The sequence below is a fragment of the Candoia aspera genome, chromosome 5 (assembly GCF_035149785.1).
Source record: "Candoia aspera isolate rCanAsp1 chromosome 5, rCanAsp1.hap2, whole genome shotgun sequence".
Taxonomy (NCBI): domain Eukaryota; kingdom Metazoa; phylum Chordata; class Lepidosauria; order Squamata; family Boidae; genus Candoia; species Candoia aspera.
Window position 1 is genome coordinate 28,332,086 of NC_086157.1, and position 23,622 is coordinate 28,355,707.

Here is a 23,622-nt window from a genome sequence, read left to right on the forward strand (position 1 = left end):
ACAGTATATTTATATTTTATGTATTGTATTTTGTTTCTATTGTATTTTATTCTTTCAACTTTATTGTAAACTCCCCAGAGTCCCTCCTTTGGGGGAGATAGGCGGTGGCAAAATTTGATAAACAAACAAACAAACAAACAAATAAAATTCAAAGATTCAAATTATTCTAAAAACTGTATTACTCAGAGGGAAACAGTAAAATGTGATGCAGTTTATTGTACACTAAAAAAGGGGACAATTTTTCCTAAAGTATCTTTTGACTTATAACAGCAGTAACTGTGTGTGTGTTAATCTGTTCAATTGTGTCCAATTCTCGGAAACTGCCTGGACAAGTCCCTGCAGTTTTCTTGGCAAGGTTTTTCAGAAGTGGTTTGCCATTGCCTGCTTCTTCCTAGGGCTGAGAGAAAGTGACTGGCCCAAGGTCACCCAGCTGGCTTTGTGCCTAAGGCAGGACTAGAACTCCTGGTCTCCCAGTTTCTTGCTCATTGCCTTAACCACTACACCAAACTGGCTTTCAACAGTTCGTTAATCCTAGCAAATTCACCAGCTGCCAACATTTTACATCTTTCTTAAAAATCTATTCATTTACAACAATACTGCTTATAAATTTAAATTAACTACAATAAGAAAAGAGAATTGTACCCCATTCTTTTCACTTTTTTTTTTTAAACTGGAAGAAAAACAGCCAAACAAAAACTAAAAACTAAAATAAAAATGCAGATAAACCAGGGGAAAAAAAGCAAAGGGGGCGGGGAATGGAAACTAAATCACATGTGTTCTTAAAGATAAATACAAACTTTAACTGTCCATATTCACTGTTTAAATATCAAATTTTTAAGTAAAAGAGGTACTATAGTGGGAAAACATTATTAATATAGTTACTAAATTATTACCAGATTTGTATAAATTTATTCTTAATTATATTTTTTAAAAGCTCTTTGTTTTAATTTTTGAGTATCACTGACCCAATGATTTTGTTTTTTAGTTTTGTGTTGTTTATGACAACAAACCTGGCAGCTCCTACAGAAACTGAATTGATTTCTTATGTTGCTTCAATGTATTTGATGCAAAGCAGGTAAGATAAGATAAGATAAGTTAAGATAAGATAAGATAAGAGTAAGAATGAAGAAGAATGAAGTAACATGGCTACTTCTCTTAGCCACAGCATGTGATATGTGGGTGTATGTGTGTGCATTGGATGATTTTCTAGTTTCTTTGAAAGCTTTCCACCAAAATAACAGACTAATTGGATATTTCCATCAAGGCTGGTGATACATTCTACCATTTGGCTTTAAGCCACAGTATAAAAGTTTACAATGTATTTACCATAATTTTAGGGAAGAGTAGTTCCCCCTATGGGCTATCTTTATGGTCTCATAATCTTTTCTCTTATAATATCAACTGAGTCTTCCTCTATTTGCATGTAAATAAACTTCCAGTTCTCTTACCAGGAACAAAACAAAAACACAGGGATAAAACCTGATAAATATTATAAAGACAAAGCAAAAATCAGATTAAGTCCTTATTAGCTACTGTGTAAATATAAAGAGTTAATCTGATTGTTTTTCTTATCCTCATAATTCTTATCAAAATGAAGCACTTTCATTGGCAGGTGTTTGGGACATAAAGACAGCACAGAGTGGCTGGAGGCATCTGGATAGGCTGAAGGGTAGGCTGATATAAATGCTCTATAAAATACAAAACAAATTGTAGCTTTTTAAAATAAATAAATAAATATATATGTACACACACACACACACACACATATACAAACAATAATAGTTTTAAAAATTCCACTGAGATAGTTAACTGAATTTCAGGGGAATTAGACTTCTTTTATTGATTTCCTTGGGACACCCCCCTTCCCAATTTCCCAGCCTCCTAATAATCTTGAAATCAATTGTAGAGCCATTAAAGCCTTTTTGGCTTAGAGCAGAAAGATTCCCATAGTTAGGCACCTCTCATTTACTGGCACATAAAAATTATGGCATGATCCATTGGATGGGGCCAAGTCCCACATGGATAATGCCCAGGGCTAAAACCTAGGAATTCAGCTGCTACAGCTTGCCATCTAGCTATTATAATAAATTCCAGGGAAGCCTCAATTGTTTTTCTTTTTCTGAAAAGACGCACAGCTTTTGTTGAATAAGGCATGTAATAATGTCTTCCGATCCATGGAAGGAATCGATCAATATTTCATTTAAACTAGTTGATTAAACACAAAATCTGTTTCTTAGTTGAAAGAAATGACAGAATTGTCTTCCTAGTATAATTTTCACATTTTACAGATGAGAAAAGGTAATCTTTGCCACTAATCATTGCTTTGTAATTATGATCACACATTGCACAAATGCAGAACATTTCATTCATTGCTGATCAGCTCAATGAAAACTTTACTGGTAGTTCTGAGATTTTGTTGTTGCTGAATATTCAGACATCTTAACCTATATAAAATGGCTCAGTTGTCACAAATCAATTCCTCTAGAAATATCAGAGTGGAAGAATTTGGCCATAGCTCTGGGAGCTACTTGCTATGAAGACATTTTGGATTTAAGTAGTGTGGCACTTTGTTTACATTTGCCTGCACAACTTGTGAACATATATACCAGCTGCGAGGAGATGGCCTGTCTGCTTCAGTAAAGTGTTTCATGTCTGGGGGAGGACACAGCAGCAAAAGGGATCAATTGATAAAAGCAGGATTGTACCATTGTGGCCCAACCTCCCCACTTTTGTCCCTGAGTTGTGACATCACACATACATATGAAAGGGCAGAGCTTGCAGTGTGATGGTGTAAAGCTGCTTTTGTCCTGTTGACAACAGAGACAGACCCTGAATCCTCTTCTAACTGCAGGAGACCTTTTGTGCAGGTCAAGGGAAATCTCAGAATGAAGTAATGTGGCTACTTCTCTTAGCTACAGCATGTGATATGTGGGTATATGTGTCTGTGTTTCTTTCTGAAGCAGCTTCAAAGGTACATGAAACTTTGTGAAGCCAATCACCCCTTTGAAGCTGTGCACTGGCCTTCAGTGGTTGAATTTACAACATTAAGTCAAAGTGTGGTTTATGGATTTTAGTTTAGGATGATGTGTGATCCCAGTGATGGTGTCTCATAAACCAAGGTTTGTGGCTCAGCATCTACTGGTTAAGGCACCAGGCTAGAAACCAGGAGACTGAGAGCTCTAGTCCTGCCTCAGGCATGAAAGCCAGCTGGGTGACTTTGGGCCCATGACTCTCTCTCAGCCCAACTCGCCTCACAGTGATGTTGTTGTTGTGGGGAAAGGATGAGAAGGAAGGAGTACTAGGTATGTTCGCCACCCTGAGTTATTTATAAAAATAATAAAGGCAGGATAGAATAAATAAACAAACAAACAAATAAATAAATAAATTCACCCATTGGGGCTTATTAAAACAATTGTTAAAATAAAACAAAACAATTGTTAAAACACAACTTACATTCATGTAAGATTTTAGAAATAAGGTTGTTGACTGTATGGCAAAAAGATCCCAAAACTGCCTGGTAAAATATGTTAGCTGGCGACAGTAAGAACATATTTGGAGTACTCCTCAACTCCACTCTAAGGGCTGCTGGGGCTGAAAATTGATTTCCTGCTGCTTCTATACAACAGCACTTTTTCAAAAAGAACTTTTATCCATTTGCCTATTCAAGAGTCAAAGTGACATAAACAAAACCTATGAAGTAATCAAATAACAAAAGACATCATAAATATGATAAGGCCTATTGAACAAAACACCATATAAAATATTGAGATACCTTGCTGGTCTGCTGACAATATCAGCATTAGCCTCTATCAGCTTTTGTTCAGTTGGCAATTTGGGTATCAAACTTTAGTAAGCCTTTATGACCAGGACTTCTCTACCACTGCAACATCTGGATAAGATTATTTTGACAATGCTTAATGCGATTTCAATATTCATAAAGACTGCAATACATTTCCCCGCATACCAAATTTCAGTTCCCCAAAAGTACTATCCACACATTGTGCAATGTAACAAAAATGTACATCATTCATGTTTTGATTCTGAAATGGTAAGATCTCACATTTTCAATAAAACGTTTAATAAAACAAACAAACAAAAAATGCTTACTTGGAATGCCAAGTAACATAGTTATTTTTTAAAAACTGAACAGTTCATTTGCAACTGTGTTAGCCAGCTGGCAAACTGCAAACTGCTATGAGCTATTAAGCATCAGTACAGAGGCTTTGGATGGTTCTTGTCTAATGAGAATATCCAGTTTCATGTCCAAACATATTGGTATTCGGTATTCTAAATCTCTCTGGACACATCTATCAGTATTCTCTCATCATACTCCATTAAGGTGGCCTTGCTGATTTATCTCTTACCACTGATGAATAATAATGGACCCTGAGTCAATATTTTGAAGAAGATTATGAGATAATGTACAAGGCTTTTACTTCCAAGACAACATCCAATTTTGACCTATAACAAGACTTCATTAACCTCAATGGGTACACGAGAAAACTGAGCATATAGAAGATACAGGATGTACTTTTTTTTACATTCTTCAATAAATTCTATTTTTTTTTACCCTTTGAAAAGCTAAAACATGGAAGGGTTAAAAGAATAATCTGTTAAAACACTATTTGTATCTTTTGAACATGATCCACTGAGCTATTTTGTCCAATATAAGAGGTAGACACCATAATATAAATGTTCTTTAATTGCTATGGTTATGGCAACAGTCTCAAAATATTGGTCTGATAAGAGCAGTTATTATATACTTATTTATTATATATTTAAGTGCAATGTTACTGAAAGCAAAATCATAGTTGGAGAAAGCTCTGGGTTTTTGTAATAAACACTGATATAAAAGTGTGAGCTTTAACTAATTTGAATGCATGATGATCAGGACACTCTATAGCAGTTATGCTTGTGAGAAAAACCACTAGTTGACTGGAGAACAAGGTAGCAATAAACAACTTCAAAGACCAATATTTTGTGAGATCTGTCTTATGATAGACACTAGCATACAATATGAAAGGGACAGCACAAAACCTTCCAAAATGCATATATAGCAGCTGGATAGTGTAGAGGTTAGAGCACCACCCTTTGACAGGGGAGGCTGGGATTTGCCTAGCAGCACAGATGAACCATGCAATGCGATGCAATGAGATTCCCTCTTGCAGTAAGTGATGGTCTGTCTATTTTGGGGGTATGTTAATTCTTGGTGTAGTACAATTGCAATCATGTTATGATTATATTTTGTTACTGTATTTTTAACATTAATTGAATTGATGCATATCCTACTGAGAGTTGGTTGCAAGTGAAGCAGCATTTAAGCGTGAGCAAATAGTCTAATACAATTAGACACTCTCAGTTCCACTCATACAGTGAAGAAAGTTCACTGACTCAGTCCAAGACACAACAGTAACAGATAAATAACAAGGAAAAAACCCACAAGCTTTTCTTCCTTAAAAATGTGGTGAAATGGAGAGGAAGAAGCGGAATGAAAAGGAGGTCTGAACAGCTAAAACAATCGCAGACAGACTGGATTAACTCGAATTACTAGTCAGAAAAGGTGAGATTTATAGATTTGGGGAAAATAAAGAATCAAACCAAAATAACAAACCAGATTAAAAAACAGCAGGTGAATACATCTGAGTGAACCTACCTAAATAAATTATAGCAGAAATGTAAACCTAAAACAGTAAGGCAGGGCCTTCCTCAGTGCTCTGATAGACAAGGTTGCAGAAGCAATTAAACTCATTGGAGGGGTGCATTATATTGCTTAACTCGCCTTATAGCTTTGTTCATATATGGAAGGAAAATGACAAGTGTGTTAGAGATTTTGCAAAGCCACAAAGTCCATCAAATCTTTGCAGAAGCATTTCAACGGCATCTAACTTGATTCAACTCCTCAAATCACACCAAACATTTGATTTGAGATTATTCAGAGGAATTTCCTCTCATTGCTTCAAAACTTTGCATAGCTTTTTATTAAAATCTTTAATATACAGATTTTATTCCTTTCCTAAAAACTCCAAGATCAAGCACAGCTGTCTTGAAGAAGTCAATTTTTTTAGTGTTAAACACTAACTTATCTAAATTAACTATGGAGAAGCTTTATAGTTCATAGTCATGATGATGTTGTTATATGTGTTAATTTATTTCAGTAGAGAGGACTTGCACCATTCATTAAGATTACTACCTGTGGGCTGGGTGTGCTTCCTCTAAATAGAGATATTTGTGTAAAGGAGCATACTTGAATGGATGAACTGTTAAGGAGAGAGAAACAGCAATTCAGTCTTGGGAAAGTGGAAAGTATGAGAAAGAAACTCAGAATGAGTTTGCCTTAATTCTGTCTGGTGTAAGACAGGCTTTCAAGGTTCTGTTATTATAATCTACAACAATAAAGTAGCATTTCTGGAATCCCTATTGTGCCTGTTTCCTGACCTGCTCAAAGGGCTGATAATTTGCCAGAAGGCTTGTGCAAGGTGGCTTGGCTTTGGCTTATTTATTTATTTATTTAATAAATTTATTCACTGCCCATCTCCCCTCACAGGAGGACTCTGGGCGGTTTACAATAAAACAGGATTAAAATTCAAGACCATTCCAGATATGGTAATACAATAAAAATAGAAATATAATTTCTATCAACAATAAGATTTGCATTGCTTAATGAAGCAATGTGATTCTTCTTATTGAGGTGAGGAGACAACATGATGCTTCTCAATGAGGTGTTTTGCATCACCTTGAAGCCTTGCAGTTCCAACAACCAAAAGATTCTTTTGAGCATATGCTCAGCATACCCAACCCAGAAGCATCTTCTGGCACTTCTTGTACCTGACTTGTGCCTTTTCTAGCTATTGATCCTGTTGAAGGAGGTCTCTGAAGAAAGGCCAAGTGAAAGAGCAGAGCTGCTCAGCTCTTAAAAGTAAGGAGGTTGTACTGCTGAAAGGAGCTTCAAGGAGGTCCTTTGCTCAAGCCCCTTTGAAGACTCCTTTTGAAGCCCCTTCTTTTTCTTTTGTTTAATTTCTATATAAATTCATGTCTTAAATGTACTGTAATGCTGATTTTCATCCCCTGTATCAGCCAAAACACCAAGAGCTATGTGCTAATGAAAAGCAGGAAAAATATAAAGCCATCTTTTGAGGTAACTATATAAACCCAGCTTATACTGTACATGTGAGTGCATTGCTTGATTTCACTTAATTAAAACCATTGTGTGTATGATAAAGACAACATTTCCTTTATTGCTAGGTTTGTGACAGCTTATTCATATATACAAAGCACCACTTGGTTTTGCTATCACAAGCTTAGGAACTCAGCTTACAGAAGTGGATTCATTTTGATATCTGATAGGTTTTAAATGTATGTTCCACTCTGACTGCTTCAAAGATGGCTTGCTCTGCTCTTAATCTGTTATGTTTTAATGTTATATATTGGCTTGGGGGCCCTTTTGGGCAGACCTATGATTTATGAATAAATGAATAAATGAAAAATACCTAACATACAAAATTAAAAGCTGGTCTCATCTGCAGTGGATTCAGGTTAATAAAAGGTAAGTATTGCATCTGAGCATTCCTTTACAAATATTGCATTCTAAATTGTGGGATCAACCCCTTCCTTTATTGTTAATCCTCTACAATACACTTGTAGAGAGTGTTTTGCCCACTTACTAGGATTTTTCTCCAACATACTTGCTTCCCAAGTCCAGATCAAGAAAGTATATTGGGACAAGTATGGAATGGATAAATATTCCAAATGTTTTTTCTTTTGCCCTTTTATTTGGATAAAATAATCTTATACCTTATGTATAATGTTGAAATCAATTTCATAGACCATGCTTTTCTACACTTCAGTTCCTCAAAAAATGCTTAATACTTTCTTTTTTAGATCTATATATACAGGCTATCACCACTTCAATCTTGAATGGCTTCTCTGAAGATCAATTCCATGCTGGGAAAGGTCATTTGAAGCTAAAACACTGATAACCTTACTCGAGAAATATTAAATGTCAATGCAGTTTCTTTCTTTCTTTTTTGGAAAACTCAAGGAGAAGTGTGTATGTGTGTGTGCACATGTGTACGTGTGTGTGTCTGCATGGTTCTGTGCATGTATGTGTGTTTGTATAATCAAAAGATAAACATTTCAGGCTGGTTAGTGTTTTCTTTTGAATTACAGTGTACCATTTCAGATTAAACAGATCCAGGTCCTACTGGTTTATTTTGATTGTAGAATTAAATTAAACTATCTCCCCAAAACAAGATATTGCAAACTAAGTGCAGTGAATCTTCACGTAAAAGGTAAGTTTGCTTTATAAGTTAGCTAATGAATTAAACAATTACTGTTAGTCTGAATAATTTACACAAACAAGCCTGAATATTTTTCTGAAGCACAATTAAGTAAATATTTATGAAATAAGTAAGTTGGGGATGATGAAGAAAACATAATTTTACTGTGGTTCTAGTGATAACATCTGTGTTAAGTTATAGGACAATATTAGAATAGCCATATCTTACCATTTCATCACTATGAAAACATTTCCTTGAGATACTTCATCAAGCAATTTCATTTAAAAAAGGATAGACTGCCTTTAACTTTGTTGTTTAATTTTGTTTTTAATTCTACCTTTCTTATATTGTTGTTTAATTATGATAGCTAGTTAGGTGCTATCAAGTTGGGTTCATTTCCTGGTGACTTAATAGACATATGCTCACCAATAAATTAAATAAAAGTTGGTGTGTGTAATTTAGTTTCATCATGCAAGGCTGGCAGAAATATATCCTTAGTGAAATTACAACATGTAATACCAGTCCAACAACTGTTATTTATTATGAATATGTAGGGGTTTTTTTCTCATAACACCAGCTCTATAAGGTAAATTGAGCTAACCAATAATTCTAGACCTATGTTACTCATAAACATGTGTACCTGAAGATAGACCTGTCCCTGGCTCTCTCTGCTTTTAAGTCCAGTACTTTAACCACTGCACCGTCCTGGCTGACCATACTACATGCAATGTTTCAGTGCCAAATGCTAAAAAGCTATTGCAGAAAGGCAGGATTGCAAGGGATCCAGGTGTGCCAAGTGAACTGAATAGAATGGTCTCAGTATGCATTTTAGGACAAGACCCCTCAAGTAAGAATGGGAGAAACGTTATGTACAGTATACTGTTGCTGACACGGATAATTATTTGAATTTTTCTTTAATTCTCACCGCATCTGTCCTAAAACATGAACTGTATCATACATTTCTACAGGCCTTTATACTTGTTCTTCTACTCTAAATAGGGTGGTCTCAAATCAAGACAGGCAAATCCATTCAGTGGCCTCAAGGAGGTTCTTGAGTACAGTAATTCAGCAATGAAGGACTTGTGAATGTATCAACCATCAGTTTAGCCCTGTCAGCCCTTTGGCTAGGGTTACCAGATCTGGTCTGCAAAAAATTGGACTTGTGGCAGAAAAGAGTTGTATATATCTCTTTGATGCCTGTTAGGAGTGGTCTGGATTTTCTGTAGTCCAGCCTTACATCAGTAAAGTTTCTTGGCCTATAAATATTGCATAGATCTGTTGCTGTGTAGGCTTCCTTCAGAAGAATATGGCTGCAATGCAAGAAGCCATATCTTGGGGAATGAGGCTTCTCCTTTCCAACCTCAAGACCATTCATCCCTAATACTATTCCTTCCAGGCACTGCCCGGCTCTCTGCGTTTCTCTTTAGTTCATGAGAAGAAATATTATTTGCCAAACATGCCAAAGCCATGAGGCCTCCTTTTTGCTTGTACTTGTTGCTGTTGGACTGGACACAATTGGTCCCTCCCTTTTCCCTGCTTTTTTTGTACTTGTTTCCTTTAGATTGTTGACAAAGAAAGTCAACAGGACAAAAATTAATAACAGGGACAAATGTAAGTGATGGTATGTTTCATGAACAGCATGGAATAGTTCTGAAATCATGTTTCCATGGCTATTTATTTATTTATGTGTTTATTAAATTTCTCTGCTGCCCATCTCGTGCACAATGACTCTGGGTGGCTTACAAATAATTAAAATGGTAACAATTCAAGATAAATACATAAAATACAACTATAAAATATATAAAATATAAAATATAAAATTCAAGGTAGAAGGTCTTCACCTTGGCACCGTCATGGGGCCAACCACCCCCATGAGTAGCTGTCCCCTTTCCCATCCCAGGCCAGATGGCATAGCCATGTTTTTACTTCCTTCCGAAAGGCCGGGAGAGTGGAGAGTCTTGCCCCTGGGAATAGCTTGTTCCAAAGGGTTTCCATGGCTATATTACAACTTAGTATGCATCTCTTTTTATCTACCTAAAATAAAATTCCTACCAAAACATAAGGATCCAGACACCCTATCTCTGAGCTTATAACTTGATTTACCTTAAAATATAAAAGATCAGCTTCACATTGTGGGAAAACCTACTGTAACTCTCTGGAGAAGGCTCTAATGCTGGGAAACGTGAAAAGAAAAAGAAGAGGACAATCAGCAGCAAGGTGACAGTGGCTTTGAGTGTACCCTTGGAAGACCTGAAAGACCAAGTTAGGGACAGATTGTCATGGAAAAAGTCTATCTCTGTGGTCAAAAATGACTTGATGGCAGATAATCGAGCGTTCTAAAAATCCTTGCATATGTATGTATAAGATTCACATGGTGGGTCTCAAGAATCAGCTCCATTTGTTATTTTCTCAGAATGATTTTCTACTGCCAAACAGACAAATTTCAAAGGAGCAGGTTACACTTCTGCTTTAGCAGTAGTGGAAGCAGATCTACTTTCTGTGAACAGTAAATGTTCTTATGTGAAATGGTGTTTCATATTTTTTGGATATCATCAGAACTCTTCTGTCGTACTTACTGTGTGAGGAGGCAAATGGATTTCAATGGTTTTAAGTTTAGCCTAACAACAAGTAGACACAATCCCCATCCCCGCAATTTGAGAACATGGTTCGGTGAGTCTCTCCAAAACTTGCCACTTAATTGTATAATCTGTCACAAAGGAGGAAATTTTACATACAAGAAGAGTAACCATATGAACAGCATTAAAATATTTTAACTGAAATTAAATTAAGTTCAAATCCGTTTATGAGTTGTGGCAGAAAACACAATACTTGCAATTGATGGGAACATATTTCGATTACAGTAGAAAGGAAAAAAAAAACAGGGATAGAATTAATACCAGTTAATTATGATGATAAAATGAGATGGGTTGTAATTCAGGAAGATTTGATAAAAAGCAAGTACAAATCACAGTCCATGAATTCTGATGATTTACTTTAGAGCTTTGAACCTCTTTTTGAATTTGGATTAGATCATCTTGCCATACTAGTAGCTCTGTATATTCACTTTTCTCCTTAATCTGAATTAAGACCACCCAACCTCCATCATATAACTTTAAAAATCTCATAGATTCCAACATAAAGAAACCTTTATGTTATAGCATCATGCACTTCAATAACCCTGAGATAATGCCATAGTGCCCATAGGATGTATCAATTTCCTGACCTCATAAAGTGGGAGGGAAATCTAGTTTGGGGGGTAAAAGGAAAAATCAAGGACCACCCCTTGCTGTTTCCAGTATTGAGACATTCCAAACTCGTAAGGGACTCAGGCAAACTGTGGGGAGTCAGGGCTTCCACCATGTATTCAAATGCTGTTAAGATTTAGAATATCACACACACACACACATATACACAATCAACAAAAACAGGGAGAACCACATAGGCTCATTTTTTGCTGTTTCTATTCAATAGTCTGCTGCCAGCAAAGTATTAGATATGTTTGACCAAACAATAGGGTTGTTCCAAAGGTATCTACAGGGTATGATCAAAAAAGTCAAGATGGAGCATGGAACAGTGCAATGAAAACCATGTTTTTATTCTTACCACATTAAAAAATGGACAGAGCTTCTATTGTGCTATCATACTGTAGCTGCCATCCTGACTTTTTGATCATACCATCTGAACATGCCTGGATATTTTGGTTTGGAATATAAGAAAAAGAAAGAAGAAATAAAGAAAAAGTTGAAGCAGAAGCAGAGTGAGAATCCTAAAATGGAAAGCTGGGTTGTTGCTGGGCAAGGAAATACTGGGTTACCTTTTAGTTTAGTTTAGGGGTTTTTTTGTTGTTGTTGTTTTTCCTAAAACCAGGCATTCAACTTGCAAATCAGGCTATATTTTTTTAGGAAAACATGGCAGTCAGATCCTACACTCTTCCTCCTTTCAAAGGCATGATTCACAAATGTTTCAGTAATAGGCCAGGAAGAAGGAACAGAAGTCAAAATCTCCAAATAATCTTTTTTTAAGAATTAAGCTGTTCTCTCTTCTTCTGCAACCGTCTGGTTCCTCCATTTGTATGGCCTCCAGGAGATCTACACCTAGGATCTGAAAGCTCTTCCCTTGCTGCTCTTCAACATTCAGTGGAAATCCACCCAACCATAACACCTGATGACCTGATGATTAATGGACAATAATATATACTTCTCTAAGAGTATGTGAATATTTGACCAACCTGGCCTAGTTTTGTTGCAAGTATATGAAAATGTGTTGCTATTATAGTTTCTGAGTCATCTCAAACTTTTGGACAGACAGTGCATACTCACAGAGTTGTGTGAATTCCTATGCTTAAATAATTAATTCCAGGATACTTCCATAATCTTCAGGAGGGAAAAAATCCACTTATAACCCCCTTGATGATATATGATACAGGCCAGTATTCTAAATATTCAAAGTTGCTCAGGCTGGTGATAAAGAAACTGTAGGATTTGCATGGCATTAGTTGCTCAAAACTATTTCAATGTTGGGGTCATATTTATATCTAACTTTTCACCCCATCAAGAGAGACAAAATATGGCCATGACATTATAATTCTTATCCCTTGAATTTGTTTCTAGATAAATAAAGAAGAACTAAGCATGTTTGTTTAAAGAGTGTAGCAGAGAACAGGGTGGTCTATGACACACACTGGTTACTTCTCAACTGGAGAGAGAGAGAGAGAGAGAGAGAGATGGAAATTGGTGTATAAGCTTATTTTCCACCTTCATTTTCAATACTGTTTAGATTTGAAATGCAAAGCATTTCAACAGCAGTTTTGTAGGTGAATGAAATTTATGTCACTAATTCTGAATCAAATTTATGTCACTGATTTTGTGGTGAGAAATTGAGACCAACTTTGTGAGTGTTGCTGACAAAGGAAGCAGGCTACTTGCTTGGCCATCTTACACAATGATGAATTTTCACACTATTCCTATCAGAGAGAGAGAGAGAGAGACAGAAAGACCAATTTGTCCAGTTAATTATTAAAGTAGCATCCATAAAAGAAATCTGTATGCCAGTCTCTGGAAGACTGATTCAGTTCTAAGGAAAAAAATATATATAACAGAATGCAGGAACAGTAGTCTAACAGGGTTTGCTGATGTGGTTCCAAAATATTGGCTTGGTTATTAGCAAAGTCAAAGTGCAATTCCATTTCAGCATTTGCACCTGCCATAACAGCTCATTATCCAAGAATCATTCTCTGCTTGAAAACCTCCATCTTCCACTAGGGATGGAGACAAACCAACTTGTATGTTCCACCATCCCTCTCACAACTTTCCACCATACCACTAGTAGCAACTTATTTTATGTCCTTGTTTGTTTGTTTCGTTTAGGGCGGGAGCAAGGTGGGGATTTGTATTTCTCCAGGACGTGCGTTGGTTAAGGGAGGACAACAGCGCTGATTGAATTAAAATGTTTTGCTCTCCTATTGGCCCTCTGGCCAGAACACGGATTGGCTCCTGGTGATCTCATCATGTTCTTTGCATGAATGGCAACAGGAAACATAATTGCAGCTTCTTTGGAAAGACTGAGGAGTGAAAACAGTAGTAGTATGGAACTACTCAAAGAAGAAAGTGGTGTGAATTGTGAATATATTACATATTACAGAGGAGAGAGAGAAAAAGAGAGAGAGATCTCAAAGCCATATAATATTAAAATTCCCCTCCTGCCCTTATTATTGAACAATTACGTGTATAAAAGTGTAAAGATAGATAGCCTTGAATCATAGGCAAGGGATGCCTGAAGTGCAGTAACAGCATCTTGGAGTGTCCATGTTAGCTTATTCTGTGTGTGTGTGTGTGTGTGTGTTTGGTAATCCATCATGCTTTGATTTCTTGAGTCTTGGTCATGGTTGACTTACAGTGCAGTGTGTCCTTCAGACAGCTTTGTAGAGGCACAAGGATAAAATGGAAGAGCAGACTGTGTTGGCAGAATGCTGGGAAAGCCTTTAGCCCAGGAGAGATCAGAAAAGTCACACACACCAGGCATATCTATAAAAATAATTTACAGAAAGCAAAACAAAAGCAAAACATATTTAAAGGACTTAGCTCTCATTGAGAGCAAGCCTGGCTTGCTACATATCGGCAGAGAGAAAAAAAAGAAGTAAGAACAAGTCCGGGCAGGTTTCCTCCCCCCAGGCAATTTGCATGAAGCACATGAGAGGAGACAATCAAATACAACCTCTTCACCGGGCCAAAATGATTAGATACAATAGCAGTCTTAATTGTTAGTAGGAAAACCTCAACACTCCCCTTTTTACACTATAGATTAAGATGCAAACTCTGACAACTTTATATGTCTTTCCATTCACATTACTTTACCATTATCTCCCCTTTGGTTTAACAGAAAGTTACCATCCTTCTTCCTGTGTTTTTCCAAACCTAGGTTGTTATAATTCCAAGGCTTTTTAATGTGAAATGGCTTTTCATGCAGGCTTCAAAATCAAGCCTTTGTTTTTCTGTTGGTGTGAACAGCAGCAAATCATCAACATAAATGCACAGATACATACAGCCTTGTTTGTCCTTCTTCATATATACACAGGGATCTGCTTTTTCTTTTTCAAAACCAAAACTCTGCAGTTTTTCATCTAATTTTTGGTTCCAGGATCTAGCAGCTTGTTTTAACCCATAGATTGACTTCTGCAGACTTCTGCAGACTAGATTCTCCCCTTTTTCATAGCCAGGGGGTTGCTGCATGTATAATTTGTGATCTAAATCACCATAGAGAAATGCAGTCTGAATGTCATAGTGGTTAAATGACATTCCTTTTAGTGCAGCAACTTTTAACAGTAATCTAATTGATTCACCTTTAGTAACTGGTGCAAAAGTCTTGTCAAAGTCTAAATCTTTCCTTTGAGTGAACCCTTTTGCAACCAACCTTGCTTTATATTTTTGGATTTTGCCATCAGCATCCCTTTTCAGTTTGAAAACCCACCTACAACCCAGACAGCGTTCATTGGGAGGTAGATTTACCATTTTCCATGTTTTATTTTCTTTCAAGGATGCTAATTCCTGTTGCATGGCAGAATGCCAATTTTGTGCAATCTCTGGTGGTAAAGCATTCACTTGTTCTAAAGACTCAGGTTCTGTGAATATGTGAAAAGCCTTTACTGTTTCAGCCTGAAAACGTGATTGAGGAATGCCTTTATTACTCCTCTGAGATCTGCGAGGTAATACAAGGCTTAAATTTCGACTCCTATCACTTTCCTGAGAAGCATCTGTCTCATCAGACAGATCTTCAGTTTGCTTTTCTGGTTTAATGTCATCAGGCAAAAGATCACCATCAGCAAGTCCTTGCTGTTCTCTTGTGGTGGTCAGATCAACTGGAGAGCTAGAATTTAATCTCCCCCAGTTTTGTTCAGCAAAAGAAGCGCTTTTGCTAATTATTAATTTCTCTCCCATTATGAACCTGTAGCTCCTTTGGCTTTGTTCATAGCCAACAAAGATGGCTTTCTTTGTTGGGGGCCTCCTTTCCTTCTCTGCTGTTTTGGGATGTGAACCCATGCAGTGCTACCAAACACTCTAAGATGGTTTACCTTTGGTTTCACACCATAAAACAAATGGAATGGAGTGTCCTGAATCACAGAGTTATACAATATGTTTTGTACATAAGTGGCAGTAGATATGGCCTCTCCCCAGTACTTAAAAGATAATTGTGAATCTTTAATCATGCATTCCATTGCATTTTGCAAGGTTCTGCCCTTTCTTTCAGCAACACCATTTTGCTGAGGGGTGTAAGGGTTAGAAAGAATTTGTTCTATCCCTTTTTCCACTAGGAACCTTCTGAATTTGTCAGGAAGGTATTCTCCTCCTCTATCACATTGGAGTGCAGATACAGGCCTAGGGAATTTTCCATTTGCCCATGTCACAAAACTTTTAAATTTCTCAAATGCCTCATCTTTATGTTTTAAGATGTAGATAAATGTGTATCTTGAGAAATCATCAATGATGGTCATTGCATACCTTGCTTGTCCAAGACTTGGAGCAAAAGGACCAATAATGTTAGAGTGTACAATTTCCAAAGGTCTAGTTGTAACTCTGTCACTGTGCTTACTCACAGGAGCTTTTAGTGTTTTGCATTCTTTGCAAACTACACAGTCTAAGTATTTGTCAGAGGGTTTTATCTTTAGGTCAGCACACAGCTGTGGCATTTGTGCTATATACTTGAAATTAGCATGACCAAATCTCCTGTGCATCAGGTGTACACATTGGTCATGATATGGAGTGTTGCCAACTGCAGCCTTGCAGCTTGGCTTCCTTGCATTTTGCACAATGTACAAGGAGTCTTTTAACATACCAGTAGCACACAATCTCCCATTTTTTCGTATCTCACAACCATTTTTCTTAAATGTTATGATATACCCTGTTGCAGCCAATTGTGCCACAGATAAAAGGTTTGATTGTAAATCTGGCACATACAACACACCTTTTACAGTTTCTCCTAAGCAGGATAAATACAAGTCACCTTGTCCCATAATTTTGGTCACAGACCCATCAGCCAAAGATACACTTTGTCTTTCAGTTTTAGACAGTGACACAAAAGAGCTTTTACAATTACATAAATGACAACTGGCCCCAGAATCTAACACCCATACATCAGAATTACCCTTCTCAGCAACCTGTGCAATTTGGGTTGTCTGAAGAGCCTTCTTCTGTGTTGCCCTTGTGTTCTTCTTCTCTGTCTTTCTAGTCTTGGGTCTCATGGCACAGTCTCTTTGCAAATGTCCAGCTGAACCACAAGTGAAGCATCGCTGGCTGGCTAGCGCTGTGGCCTCAGGTTCCTTTCCCTTCTTTTCCCTCATTTTCTGGTATTGCAGCTTTCCAGAAGAGATGGGGGGGGATCTTTCCTCTCTCTTCTCCCATTCAGCGAGTAAGCGATGTGTAACATATGATGGGGTGAGGTCTGCTTCAGGCATAGCCTCCAGGGTACAAATCAGTGTGTCCCACGTTGCATTTAGTGAGGACAGGAGGATATAGGATTTTGTGAGAAGTGTAAATTCCATTCCTCTCTCCTGCAACTCAACAAACAGCTGCTGAATATAATGCAGGTGCTCAGGAAGGCTATCTCCTTCTGCAAGGCAGGCTTTGTACAGCTTTTTCATCAGGGTGACTTTACTCCTTGCTGTTGCCTTTACATATAAGTCTCTCAAAGCATCCCAAAGTTGCTTTGCAGACTGCATGCCTCGCACGTGGACTAGCTGATTGTCCTCAACTCCCAAGATAATGGTGGCTCTAGCCCACTCATCCTGTCTCAGCCATTCAGCACTGGGATTTTGGGGGGTTTGCTCACCAATTGGCAGCCAAAGATTCTCTCTGCGAAGATACATCTCCATCTTCAGGGCCCAATTCAAATAGTTGGTCTCTGATAGGCGCTCCAGAGGCATCGCTGAGGGCTGGGAGGTAGCCATGGCTTCTTCCTTCTTTTGCAAGTCACCTCAGCTAGCTTCTTTGTCCTGTAGACCAGCAGTTGCTGGAAAATCTCCAGGCGGCTCCAAAGAAAATCTTCACAGGTCTTTGCTACCTGCCTTTAAATTGTGCATGACATGTGGAGCTGATCTCTCTTTTCTCTCTGGGTTTTACTGGGCTGTTTACTGGGCACATAACCTGTTGGCAGAATACTGGCCCAGGAGAGATCAGAAAAGTCACATACACCAGGCATATCTATAAAAATAATTTATTTACAGAAAGCAAAACAAAAAGAAAACATATTTAAAGGACTTAGCTCTCCTGGCTTGCTACATGCTGGCAGAGAGAAAAAAGAGGAAGTAAGAAACAAGTCTGGGCAGGATCCTCCCCCCAGGCGATTTGCATGAAGCACGTGAAAGGAGACAATCAAATACAACCTCTTCACCCGGCCAAAATGATTAGGTACAATAGCAGTCTTAATCGTTAGTAGGAAAACCTCAACAGACTGGCAACAACTGGGTACCTCTGAAGAACCAAGGGATTCTGGCAATCAGCTCAGGCAGTCTGGATCAGAACAAAACAGCTTCACTTTGTTTTTTCAGTGTGTGACATGTTCTAGATTAAGCCTGGGTTTGTGCTTTTTTAATGTTATTTATTTATGCAACTGTTGTCCCACTTGAATCCATTTGACTTTAATGGAGGTTGTATGGTAGTGGTCAGCATGGTTGAAGCAATTGGTTAATGCCACCAGAACCAAAACAAAATCAATCCTTCTCTTTCTTTCTAACTTCCACCCTCTCTGTCTTTCTCTCCCCAAATAGCAGGCTTCCAGTTTTGATAGCTCAGTTATCACTTGTGGAAGATTCCAGCCAGCATGGCCAGGGATGTGGCATTCTGGGAATAGGATTGTATTAACATATGGATAATGACAGATCCTTGCTTTCTCTCTCTCTCTCTCTCTCTCCCTCTCTCTGTGTTTATGCAGTTCTGCACAAAGGTCTTTGTAAAAACCCAAGTGTGTATGATTAGTAGCATTAAATTTTGCTTGCAGGCTTTTTTTTTTTCCTCCATGCTACTTATTTGTGTTTTATGGTTTTAATTATACTTGGTTCTATTCATATGGTTGCTGATACAATTATCATAGGTAGAATGTAACTGGAAGAACTAATGCATTTTTGGATTATTATATTATAAATTAAATATATTTATCTGGCATTAATTTTAAGAAATTGCTTTTTCTTGCATTGAGATATGTTTATTGCACTGCAGAGCAAAAAAGTAGAAGTTACATTTCATTGTTAACTGGCTGTTACATGACAAGTAAACAAGCTTAATTGTGTTATTCACCTCATTTACTTTAATGATTCAATAATAGATGTAACAGGAAACTCAGGACCAGATGGTGGAGTGTATGTATGTGGAAGGCGAATCCACATAAACTATGAACATTTTCATCTCAAGTATCAGATAAATGTAAGTCCCCTGATCTTCACTCTCAGATTTTATCACCAGTTGGCTAGATCTAACCAGAGTAGTTGTCTTATCTAAACTATAACTTGTTTTCGGTTCCAAGCTGATATTATGAGACGTTTCCCTTGTTTGTTTTAGGAAAGAGTCAGTGGTCAATAAACTGAAATATCAAGGAACTACCAAGGAGAAAACCACACCCCCACCAACACTGGCCAGGGAAGCTGCTGTATTTAAACAGGGAGCCAACTTCACGCTCACTGGCACTGATGATGTTACCTAGATGGGTAATGAAACTTCTGCAAGTGAACAACCATGCTCAGAGAGCACCAAGGACTCCACAAACTGAAATATATTACTATCTTTCTCTACATACTGTATTATGGGAAATACCATGCTACCTGAAATTTTCAAAATAAAAACAAAAGTTTTTATAATTCTAGGAAAAATATCTATATGTTTATCTGGCTAATTCTTCTTAAACCTCTAGTAAAGAGGATATTTTAAAAGAAATGATTATTTACTAAGCAATTTAGACTGAACTCGTACAATTTACTTCTGAGCAGACATTATAAGACTACAGTATACTATTAAGGAAAGGATCTATACATTAAATATTTTACTTATAATCTAGATCCTCATTCCCTATTGACATTTTTCTGAGATTCTTTGTTCAGCACAAAAGGTGCCCTAGTGAAGTGATATCAGAGGTTTCTCAAATTTATTATCAGTATCATCCATGACGGCATCTCTGCTGATCCATGGTTACATTGCGCTGAGTTTCTTTTTAACTCAGAATAAAATAATAGCAAAAGAAAAGCCAGTTTGGTCTAGTGATTAAGGCACCAGGCTAGAAACTAGGAGACTGTGGGTTCTAGTCCTACCTTAGGCACAAAGCCGGCTGGGTGACCCTGGGCCAGTCATTCTCTTTCAGCCGTAGGAGGAAGAAGGCAATGGCAAGCCACTTCTGAAATTCTTGCCAAGAAAACTGCAGGGACTAGTCCAGGCAGTTGCCAGGAGTCAAAAACCAACTCGAAAGCACACACACACACACACAAAATAATAACAACAACAATTCGGACTGCCGGCGAATAAGGAACCATACTTAACTCATCTTCAAAGCAGCATTATGGAGCCATCAAAGTGTATTTATCTTTGTATTTCACTGTAGTGTGATTTTCATCCTGGTCTAGCTTTGTTTTATCAGAGCTATTTAATTAGTTGGGAGATGCAACAATGCACTTAGTAATGCTATCATTGGGAGATATGATGAAAGATCACCCTGCTTCTTTATGGAGGAATGGGGCAAATTGAAGCAGTGTTTTTTAATGGAATGGGCTGTGAATTCTGGCAGAAGGGAAGGTTATCTTTCCATCTCCATAGCTTGTCATCATCTCCTTCCATTAACAATGACCCATGATATATACCTATATGGTGTCAGAGGGTGGGAATGGACAGGAAGGAAACCAGAGATAGACATGCAGCTAACAGGCGAAGTCAGTGCTCTTTATCACTATATATAGTATATCTGGTACAGGAGGAAATATGAACTCTAATACATAACTTAATACTTAGAACTTAATTAAATGGCTTAAATTTCTACTGCTTTACTTACAATGCAAAAAGGCTTCACTGCCTGTTTCTTCTTCCTCCTACACTTATTTATTCACAGGCTTAGGAATGCTAAGAGCTTCTCCTCTTAATGGTCTCTTGCTCAGTTATCCAGCCCCTGAACCATATAGAGTTTGCTGGGGCCCCCAGTGCTGCCTTTTCTTTCTGCTGGTTCTTTTTGCAGGCTCTGCTTTGATTTTAGCTTCCTCAGGAGCTTGGGGGATCTTCTCCCTGACCGTGGATCCTCTGGCTTCTAGTTCTTCCAGCTGCCGCCTCCCTTGCTGCACACTTTGTCCAGTTGCCTCACATTCATCCCTTCTGTCTACCCACTGTGGCTTCTGGCATGGTTCTTTCTTTTGAAACCTATATGCCTCAGCTTGCAGGTGATGCCAAGGTATTTGGAACCTTTATTTATTTATTTATTTATTTATGTGTTTGTTTGTTTGTTTTTCTTTCTCTGCAAGGGCCTAGATGCCTAAGCTGGGCAGTCAGTTCACTGCAGAGAGGGGGGGGGGACTTTGACCTTGACAGTCGCACATAACATTTCTCTGTGTCATCCTTCCACACATGGTGACTTGATATTGCAGGAGACTTAAACCAACAAGGAAGAAAATGCTGATGACAAGCCAATGAGAAGATAAAGGGATTTTTCCTTCTACCCACACTTGGAAATAAGGGGGTCCACATGGTGGGGGTCAAAAAAGTTACTTCCTTAAAACAAAGTTACACACAAGCACAAGGAAAAAAGTACCCTTCCCTATTTAAAATTAGCATTATACGCAGTCACACACACATGTTTGAATATACATAAATACACACGTGTACACAATCATACATTCCCAAAGTATGGTGAGTGTCTTACCAAATCAGCAGGAAAGGATTCTGGAAGCAAGTAATTAAAAAAAAACAATGATATCCAAAATATATCAAATTAGTAAATGATTGTCTGTGTTAATGTCACTGGAGCCTTTTGAACTCCAGGGATAACACATTTTTGAGAAGTTATAATCTTTCACAAAATTAAGGATTTACTAATTACTGGGATTTTAACTGATTTTCACCAGCAACTACATGGAGGTGAGATTTCAGAACCACTAAAACAAATCTGAATATATTTTATCTTCACAATTGCCAAACATAGTGTTTTTTTTCTGCGTGAAGATAGAAATATTGTAATAAACATCATTACAAACAAGAGAACAAACTATTATAATATAAATGAATTATAAATTTATTAGATTATCATCTGTATCACATTAAGGAATACAGTATCTCAAAGCTATTATCCATTCTGGATGAAGAGAGATGCTTATGAATATTATTTCTAGACTGAAGATTTGTGGTGAAACTGTATTCAGATGGCTAAGAGTGTTTATTTTACCCATGGAGGGTACTGTTTAAGAAGATGCTGAGAAGAATCAAGTTTTGGCAGGATTAAAAGGGAACCAAGATGTTATGAAATATCCTGTAGCTCTATTCAATAATTAATATTTTTGGAACAAGATGATAGTGCCAATAAAGAGGCTTGATGCCATTTCAGCTGGATGTTGTACATAATGATTACTCTTCAGAGGACAAAAATAAATGAAAACTGCATGTTTTTCTTGGAATGGTGAACATGTCTTTAGGTTGAAGATTGCCCATTCTCAGTTGTTCCTGCAATTGAATAGCCAAACATCTCTCTCCCTCTCTCCCTCTCTCCCTCCCTCCCTCCCTCCCTCCCTCCCTCCCTCCCTCCCTCCCTTCCTTCCTTCCTTCCTTCCTTCCTTCCTTCCTTCCTTCCTTTCTTTCCTGTGTACAGTTACCTAGAGCAAACGCTATTCTGAGAACTATTCTGGTTGCCATGTTTCTTTCACAGACTTTGGAAACTGAAATCTGGTCCTTTTTGTTCAAGAACACTGGCTGAGTTCAAGAGTATATTCTTGCAGGAAAATTCCTGTTGCTAGAATATCTTAGAGCAGTGGTCAGTATGTGACTGGGGATACCAAGCAGGACTTGTAATATTTGCAACGACAAATATGCAAAAATATTCCAGAGAGGAAGCACCTTTGTAGAACCAACGAAGTATGTTTGGCCCTGTCTCAAAATTAATGTTTGAGTACTGTACTAGTATTACTGAGAATTACTTCCACTTATATGCAGGTTCATGTGAGTTTTCAATTCCTGCTCTAATTAGAATGACTTCCAGTACCGAAACCTGCTTTGGGATTAAATTTAGGATTTGCAGAAGAGTACATAATATTGTTAGCTAATGAAATAAATAGGGATTTAATGGACATTAAGAAACTATAAGAAGTTTTTCTTTTCCCCTAATCCAGCATTCAGCTTCTAAAACCAGCCAGCCGGACAATTTTAAGATGTTCGTAAAATGGAAGCTGATATAATTAGGACCTCATATTCAGAGACACTGATTCCATCAAGAATCAATGAAGTGGTTAAAACATGGGAATTGCTTGGAAGACCTGTCTCAAAGACAGAGGGAAATACCCTTAATTACAATTAATTGAAAGCAAAATTCCATGTTACATTAATGAGATAGATGTCAGAAATGTCTCTTTTTTCAGTTTTGGAGTAGATGGTTCATTGTTTCCCCAGTTATTGTCACCCATTTCTTGATGCCAAAGTGCTTAGAAAAGACATTTTTTTTCCTAATCAAATGGTTGGGCAGCGATTAATAATAAAATTGCAGTCCGGAAGCATGAAACTCCTGTCTGTGGAGGAAGGCCCTAATAAAAATTGCTACTCATTACAGTTTTATGTAAATTACAAACAAGCGTGTGTTTTCTGCTTGTGTTAAGTGTCTTCCTAACTTTACACTAGGGGGGGGTACC